This window comes from Cotesia glomerata, linkage group LG6, assembly GCF_020080835.1.
Source record: "Cotesia glomerata isolate CgM1 linkage group LG6, MPM_Cglom_v2.3, whole genome shotgun sequence".
Taxonomy (NCBI): Eukaryota; Metazoa; Arthropoda; class Insecta; order Hymenoptera; family Braconidae; genus Cotesia; species Cotesia glomerata.
Window position 1 is genome coordinate 1,917,228 of NC_058163.1, and position 8,184 is coordinate 1,925,411.

Sequence of the window (8,184 nt, forward strand, 5' to 3'; positions counted from 1 at the left end):
ATAGATCTAAAAATATTAAAATTAAAGATAATCTAGGCCCATAACCTGCACTGATAAAAGGATTTGTTTATATTTAATAATTATTAACTGTTAATAAATAGTTTTTTAACATAGAATTTAATAAATATTTATTAACATCAGTTACTAAATTATTTATTAAATGTTAACAAATATTTATTTAAAATAAAAAGCAAAAATAATTTTCTTTTGACACTTTTTATAATTCTAGCTGAAATAAATGATAATAATTAAATTTACTAAATAAATAAATCTTTTTAATATTTAAAAATATAAAAGATAATTATTCACTGTGATAGAATTTGGTATTTACAATAAACGTTATTATAATGTAATATAATTAATCCAAATAATTTATAAAGATGATTTTTATTTATATAAGCAATCTTGATATCATATAAAATTGAAAGCCAAACAAAATATTTATTAACTAATATATATTTTTTAACTATTAATAAATACTTATTAACTATTAATAAATGTCCTTTCCTCCAAATGAATATTTATTAAGTGTCAAAAAATATTTATAATTGTCTTGAAATAAATTGAATTATTAATAATTAATAAATCCTTATTCTTCTTTCTCAGCTCCATGTATACCAATATCTGATCAAAATGACACTTGGAGAGTACCTTGCCGATTGATTCCATCACAGTCTACCATCAAAAATGAGAAACTACCTATACTATATCTAGAAAATGGCTATAAATATCCGTCAAGCTCACCATTACCGCCACCACCAACAACAACACCAAAATACCCAAATCCTAAACCACAACCTTCTCCACTTAATCATTACATCCCCGGGCCGCCTCAACAACCACCTTTCAACTGCTACTGCCCAGGACCAGTTCCTTATCCAGTATACTCCAATTATTATCCACCACAGTACCCTTCCTTCCCGACTTACCCCAGTTCTGGGCAAAGACCAGCTCCGTATAACAACATGCCAAGCTCTGGTCCATCTTATCAATTTTCGGCTCCGCCTTATGGGTTCTATAATAGTTTGGAACGTCCCCAGTTCTCTGGAGTCAACAACCAGAATACTAAAGTTCCAACGGATCCTTTCAATATGTTCCGGGAACCTAGCACGACTACTGAGGTTTCTGACTACGGCTTTAAGCTGACGACTGTCATGCACAACAAGACTGAAGAAGGATCTTCTACACATTATAGTTCTAGCAGTAGTTGGTGAAGAATACATTTTTGAAGTAAGAATTTAAAATTATTCTGTGGAATTAATAAATTACTTCATTCTAAAAAATTACTGTCTTTTTTTTTTTTGATTTTGTAATTATTTATTTTGTTGTATAACACTGAAGAAAACATTAGAAACTTTTTAGAATTTTATAACTAAATTTTTAATGAAAAAATTCCAGATTTTGATTTTTTGTTTTTTTTTTCTCTCATTAAATTACAACTAAAAAATATTTTTTTTAAATTGCACTTGTATTTTTTAAATTTTTTTACAAATGAATTTTTTTTTTATTTTTCTGTGAAAATTTATTCAATAAAAAAATAATTGTAAAAATTTTTAGAAGCACACTTTTAATATTGTAATTAATTTGTTATTAGAATTTCAAAAATTGTCAGCTAACTTCAGTATATGAGAATAAAGTTAGCCGATATCTAAAAATGTTTATAATTTTTTTTTTAATTATTAAAATAAAAAATTATTAAAATAAAAATTTCATATCTTTCACCCACTCCTTTGTAATTTAATTTAATTAATATTATTTATAATCAGTAGTATTTAATTATTATCATTATTTCACTATTATTATTATATTTATTTATTTATTTAACTATTAATTATTATTAGTTATAATTATTCGATTATTATTATCATATATAATTATTTAGTTAATAATTATGATTATTTATTAGTAATGGTTAATTAATGTAGTTATTATTTAAGTTTTAAATTTTCTACAACGTTCCCTCGCGGTTTTGATAATGCTCATGCCGTATATTTACCGTTATAATTCGGTAATAATGCGGCTAAACTATACACGGAAAAAACGAGATTTAATTGGTTTCCATGTTGGACGGAACCTAGTTCCATCTATAGTGAAAAAAATTTACAAATGGTTACTACTTTTATGTAGATTGTAGTAGGTACAATTTTCGTTTATTTCAGTTCAATCCGAGATGGGGCTCAGAGCAATCTGAGATTTATTTGTCTCAGATGGTTGTCAGTCCCATCTTACATAGAAGTGGCGTCCATTTGGAATTTAACTGGAATCTATCTGCAGATAGTACCTATTTTTACATTATCATTTTCGAGTGCATTGTGCAATCAAATATATATGAATAATAAGTATATTATAATGAATAATACAGATTATAATTTTATTCAAAATCAAAAAACTAATCCTTAATAAGTTTAAAAAAAAAAAATTTTAATTTTTTAATTTTAAACTAAAAATTTTTTTTTAATTTATTTTTTTTTAAAACTTATGAAGAATTCGGTTTTTGATTTGGAATAAAATTATAATCTGTATTATTCATTATAATATACTTATTATTCATTCATATATATTTGATTGCACAATGCACTCGAAAATGATAATGTAAAAATAGGTACTATCTGCAGATAGATTCTAGTTAAATTCCAAATGGACGCCACTTCTATGTAAGATGGGACTTACGAGCATGCGCGTGGTACTGACAACCATCTGAGACAAATAAATCTCAGATGGCTCTGAGCCCCATCTCGGATTGAACTGAAATAAACGAAAACTGTACCTACTACAATCTACATAGAAGTACACGGGAAAAATTTCTGGGAAAATTTACGATACAACTATTGTAAAGCTGGACTATACTTTTATTACTATTAATTGTCAAATATTTTAGAAGAAAAAATACTATTTATTCATGAAAAATTACGATATTACTATTGTAAAAAGTAAGAGATGAAAATTTCCAGTGCTGCCTCTGTATCTTTCCAATAGAACTATAGCAAATTTTACAATAGTTGAATTGGAATGTTTCTCAATTAGTGTGAGTGATGGCCGTGACAGCGCTAGACTCCGAGTTTATAGTCTACTGTCCCTACTACGAAGTGTTTGGCAACAAAATTATAAACCGGGCAAACTTAATTGATTTTTATGTAAAAAAATGTGAGGAATTCAATGATGCTATTTGCCAAACTGCATGAGTAACAGCAAATTAGTTATTAGCAAAAAAGTGTGCAAATCGATGCTAGGTCATACTTTAATCGCTATTTATATTATAGTTAATAAAGATGATTGCCTAAAATATTTTTTTTTGGCAAGCTCCATTATTGGTTCATACGAACCAACCATTTTTTTTATAAAAATCAATTAATTATTAGTCCAAAATAATTAATAAACTTTTACAAGCGAATGCTAACAGCTGAGTGAGTTACCGACGCAGTGCGCGCAGCTCCGAGCGACTGGCGGCGATGCGCGCGCAACTGTTTCGTTCAAATTACCCTTCTAGGTGATGTCTCTGATAAAAATAATTTAACGTGATAATAATTATTTAAGTATAAAAATAACTACGAAAAAACCATTTATACTAACTTATACTATAATTAGCTATTTGCAATATTATAATTAGTTTTTAACGTCGTCATTAAAAACAAATTAAAATATATTGTAGCCTTTTGTCAAATTAAAATCAGAAATTTACTTAGAATTTTTGAATATATATTATACATTGATGTGAAAATAAAATCACTTAGTCTTACAGCTCAGGTATAGAGCCCAACGTTTCGGTTAACAATAGATTAGATTGTCAGGCAAGGGTCCTAAGCTGACCTTCGAAAATTTCAACATCTGCTTTACTTCTCCTTCTTATACTACCTTCTTATACTATCATGTGTTTAACATTTGTCTATACTACTGATGTTTTAGAAAATATACTACCCGACCTGATGAGACTACGCCATTCTGACTCAGATATTCTGTACGTATAGACGTTTTACATACGATCTTGTATTTTAAAACTTTTCCTTCATTCACAGTGCGATAAAATAACATTTAAGTTATTCAGTTAATTTTCAATTTAACATTTAAATATATATATATATATATATATATATATATATATATATATATATATATATATATATATATATATATTTATATATATATATATTTATATATTTTATAAGTACAAACTAGTAATAAAATATTAATACAGTGTAGTGAGTGAATCACGAGGTAGTAATTATTCGTTATACACGTGTTTTCATAAATTTTAAACTCAGTATTGAAAAATGGCCAATCAAAACTCAAATGATATTTGCCTTATTTGTCATTCTGAAATTGTGAATGATAGAACTAGGGTTCTTTCAAAAGGTGCAGTGAAATTGATTGAAGCAAGTAAAACATTTGATGATGATCTGTGGCTGCAGTGGAAAGATTTAGAAGTTGTACATTTACACGATAAATGCAGAAAAGCATATTTAAGTAGAGCAAGTTCAAAATCTGCATTACAGAAAGCTGAGACTTCGAGAAAAAGAGCAGCAGAGGTGATAAGAGTTGCTGATGATGATTCTCCAAGCAAATCAGATGCATTTGACTATTCTCGCTATTGTTTTATTTGCAATGAAGTGTGTAGTGAAGATCGGGAACGATTCAGGCCGAAAAATAAAAGAAGAAAAGTGTGTGTATACTCAGGAAAAACGGACTTGCTTCAAAAAATACGAGTTGCTGCTGCCGTTAAAGATGATCATCTCGGGGTCGCTGTGACGAGTCGTTTACCAGAAGATATTGATTTGTTTGAAAGAAACGCAGTTTATCATAAGCCATGTGTTTCTAAATTTTTATTAAGAAAGCCGACTGTTCAGGAACATCAAGGACGCCCTGCTGATCTAGAAACGCAGGACACTTTTAAAAAAGTTTGCTCTTTTATTGAAAATTCGTCCGATTGCCAATTTTACCTTGATAAATTATATGATCAAATGGGAATGCAGCGGCCAACCAAAAATCATTTTATCAGACTCTTGAAAGATCATTTTGGAGATCGAATGTATTTTTCACGTACTGGCTCAAGTAAGTGTGTGTTAACTTTCACCGGGAAGGTAGATAAACTTCTGGTTCGACATTTGAAATTGATGCAGAATTCCAATGCAGAAGATCGGCGTCTGCAAGTAGTTAAAGCTGCTGCAATAATATTGCGAGAAGATATTCGGAAGCAGATATACAGAAACGACGTTTATCCACCACCCAATAACTTCTTGGAAGATGCTGAAGATAATATCCCTTCTTCTTTGTTAACATTTTTTAATTATCTGACTATGGATCCTAATAAAAGCAAATTTCGAAAAAGTGATGCACCCAGCCATGATACATCGGCCATGAGCCTTGACGAATCTGCTGATGGTTTGACCGATGACAGCGATGGTGAGGAAATTACAGATCCAAATTTTGCTGAACGGATAGACAATGATGAATCATCTCAATGTGATGACAAATTGAAAAGAAAAGTCACGAGCATTTGTCATTCTATAATATCATTGGTGCGACCACGTTCATTTATTTCACCTGTATTATTAGGTCTGTCAATCAGTTTACATCAAAATTTTGGTTCTGAAATGCTTATAGATCTAATATCGTCAATGGGTTTTGGTGCTACTTATAAAGAAGTTCGATTGTTTGAGGCTTCATGTCTTTCAAGAAAGGAATGTACTTCAATGAAAACGATTACATATTCTCCTGGTAGATTTGTTCAATTTGCTTCAGATAACGCTGATCATAACACGCGAACAACTGATGGCAAAGGAACTTTTCATGTTTTGGAAAAGAAAAATCCCTTGAAACCAGTGTAGCGGCTGAAGAAGACGATGAAGAACCTTTTTAATATTGTATCCCATTTTTTTTAAAACCGTAAAATGAATATGTATTTTTTGAACAAATAAAAATCAATACTGTATATATGTGTTTACCTAATTTATCTGACATCCTAAAACACTTATAATACTTTACTTAATTTCAGAATTTTTTAAATATTTATCGAGCTTTGTAATTATATAAAAGATTTTAGTAACTGTTCGTGGCTTAAAAAGAAAATGATGTCTAAGTTTCCTGGTATAAGTGAGTATAAATGATTTTTTTGCAGTAATATTTACTGATAATTAATTAAAATTTTTATACTTAAATATTGAATGAGTATAATGTCAATATTAAAAGTAAAAAATAGTAACAACTATCAGTTGAATGTAATATTAAATAATTATTATCACGTTAAATTATTTTTATCAGAGACATCACCTAGAAGGGTAATTTGAACGAAACAGTTGCGCGCGCATCGCCGCCAGTCGCTCGGAGCTGCGCGCACTGCGTCGGTAACTCACTCAGCTGTTAGCATTCGCTTGTAAAAGTTTATTAATTATTTTGGACTAATAATTAATTGATTTTTATAAAAAAAATGGTTGGTTCGTATGAACCAATAATGGAGCTTGCCAAAAAAAAATATTTTAGGCAATCATCTTTATTAACTATAATATAAATAGCGATTAAAGTATGACCTAGCATCGATTTGCACACTTTTTTGCTAATAACTAATTTGCTGTTACTCATGCAGTTTGGCAAATAGCATCATTGAATTCCTCACATTTTTTTACATAAAAATCAATTAAGTTTGCCCGGTTTATAATTTTGTTGCCAAACACTTCGTAGTAGGGACAGTAGACTATTATGTAAATGTTAAATGGTATGGGTTTTAGTTTACCTCAGATAGCGTAGAGGGAGAGTCTCTGGCTGCCAACACAGGGTTCTGGGTTCGATTCCCAGATAACACGAAAATATCGGTTTCTTTTTTCGTTTACTATATAGGTACCAATTAGTCCAACCTTCTATCTCTCTCCCTCCCTAATATTTCTTTTAAAAAAACCAACTGTGAATTTTTACAATAGTTGAATTGTAAAGTTCACAAACACATATTGTATAATTTGCTCTATAGTATCCGACTTTTTAAGACTCTTGCTAGTCTTATTTGTTGGATAAAATTTACAATAGTAGATCGTAAAAATTACTAAATGAGAAGTATAGTCCACCGTTACTATTTTATGTAGTAAAAATTACAATAGTAAAATAGTAAAAACTCCTTCAATTTTCTTTCCGTGTAGTAACCATTTGTAAATTTTTTTCACTATAGATGGAACTAGGTTCTGTCCAACATGGAAACCAGTTAAATCTCGTTTTTTCCGTGTAGTTGTTTTGGCCAGTTTTTATACTGTAGTTATCCAGTATATATACTGCACTTATGCTGTACAGTTACCAAAAATATACTATACAATTACCGCATTAATGCCCAAATTTTACCCAAAAAATTCCAAATAATTACCGTAATAATACAGTAATTTTGCCGAATATTTTCTGACATAATGGACAATTATTAAAGACTTAGTTTTATTTTTAGTTCACTTCTATGTTAGAAATGAAATAAAATGAAAAATTTCAAATTTTGCTTTTTATTCTCCATCGCTACTTTGCAAAAACAAATACTGTTTCAGCGTAAATGTATTGCATTTTTATGGTAAATATTCCGTAATTTTTCGATAAAAAAACTGATCAAAACAATCGAAAAAATGCTAAAAAAATACTGTATAATTGCGACATTTTTTCGGCATTTAAAAACCACTAGGGTTATTAACTTAAGATTTCGTTAGAAAAGTTCGGGTATGTCTCATCACCATAAATTATACCGGATTATTATAATTTACTTGGTGATGCCAAGCAATTGATAAAGTCTCGTCTGGTGCAAAAACAATTTTGGGAAATTTTAGTCTATTGTAATTTTGGTACAATATAATAAAATTCACATTTGCAGCTGACGAGACCCTAATAAAATATATTATAGTAAGATTAAAAATATTGATAAGTTTGTTTGTAAGAAGCTTAAAGGTCTTTGCCAAATATTTTCCATAAAAATATCCCAATAACCTACGTTTTTCTAAAAAGCAATTAAGGGATTAAAAAGGGATTAAAAACCCTTGTCGCCTGGCCAGTGACCGGACCCATCAGCTCGGTAATTGCTCTAACCTGTACCTCTATCTCTTTATCTCTCTTCCTCTCTTAACTATCCCTGTTTAAAATTTCCAATAGGATCTCATCAAAAGCGACAAAAGCTACTTAGAAACCTATAAATTTTATTTTGATGGGATCTTATTGGAGGATCTTTTTGCTTAT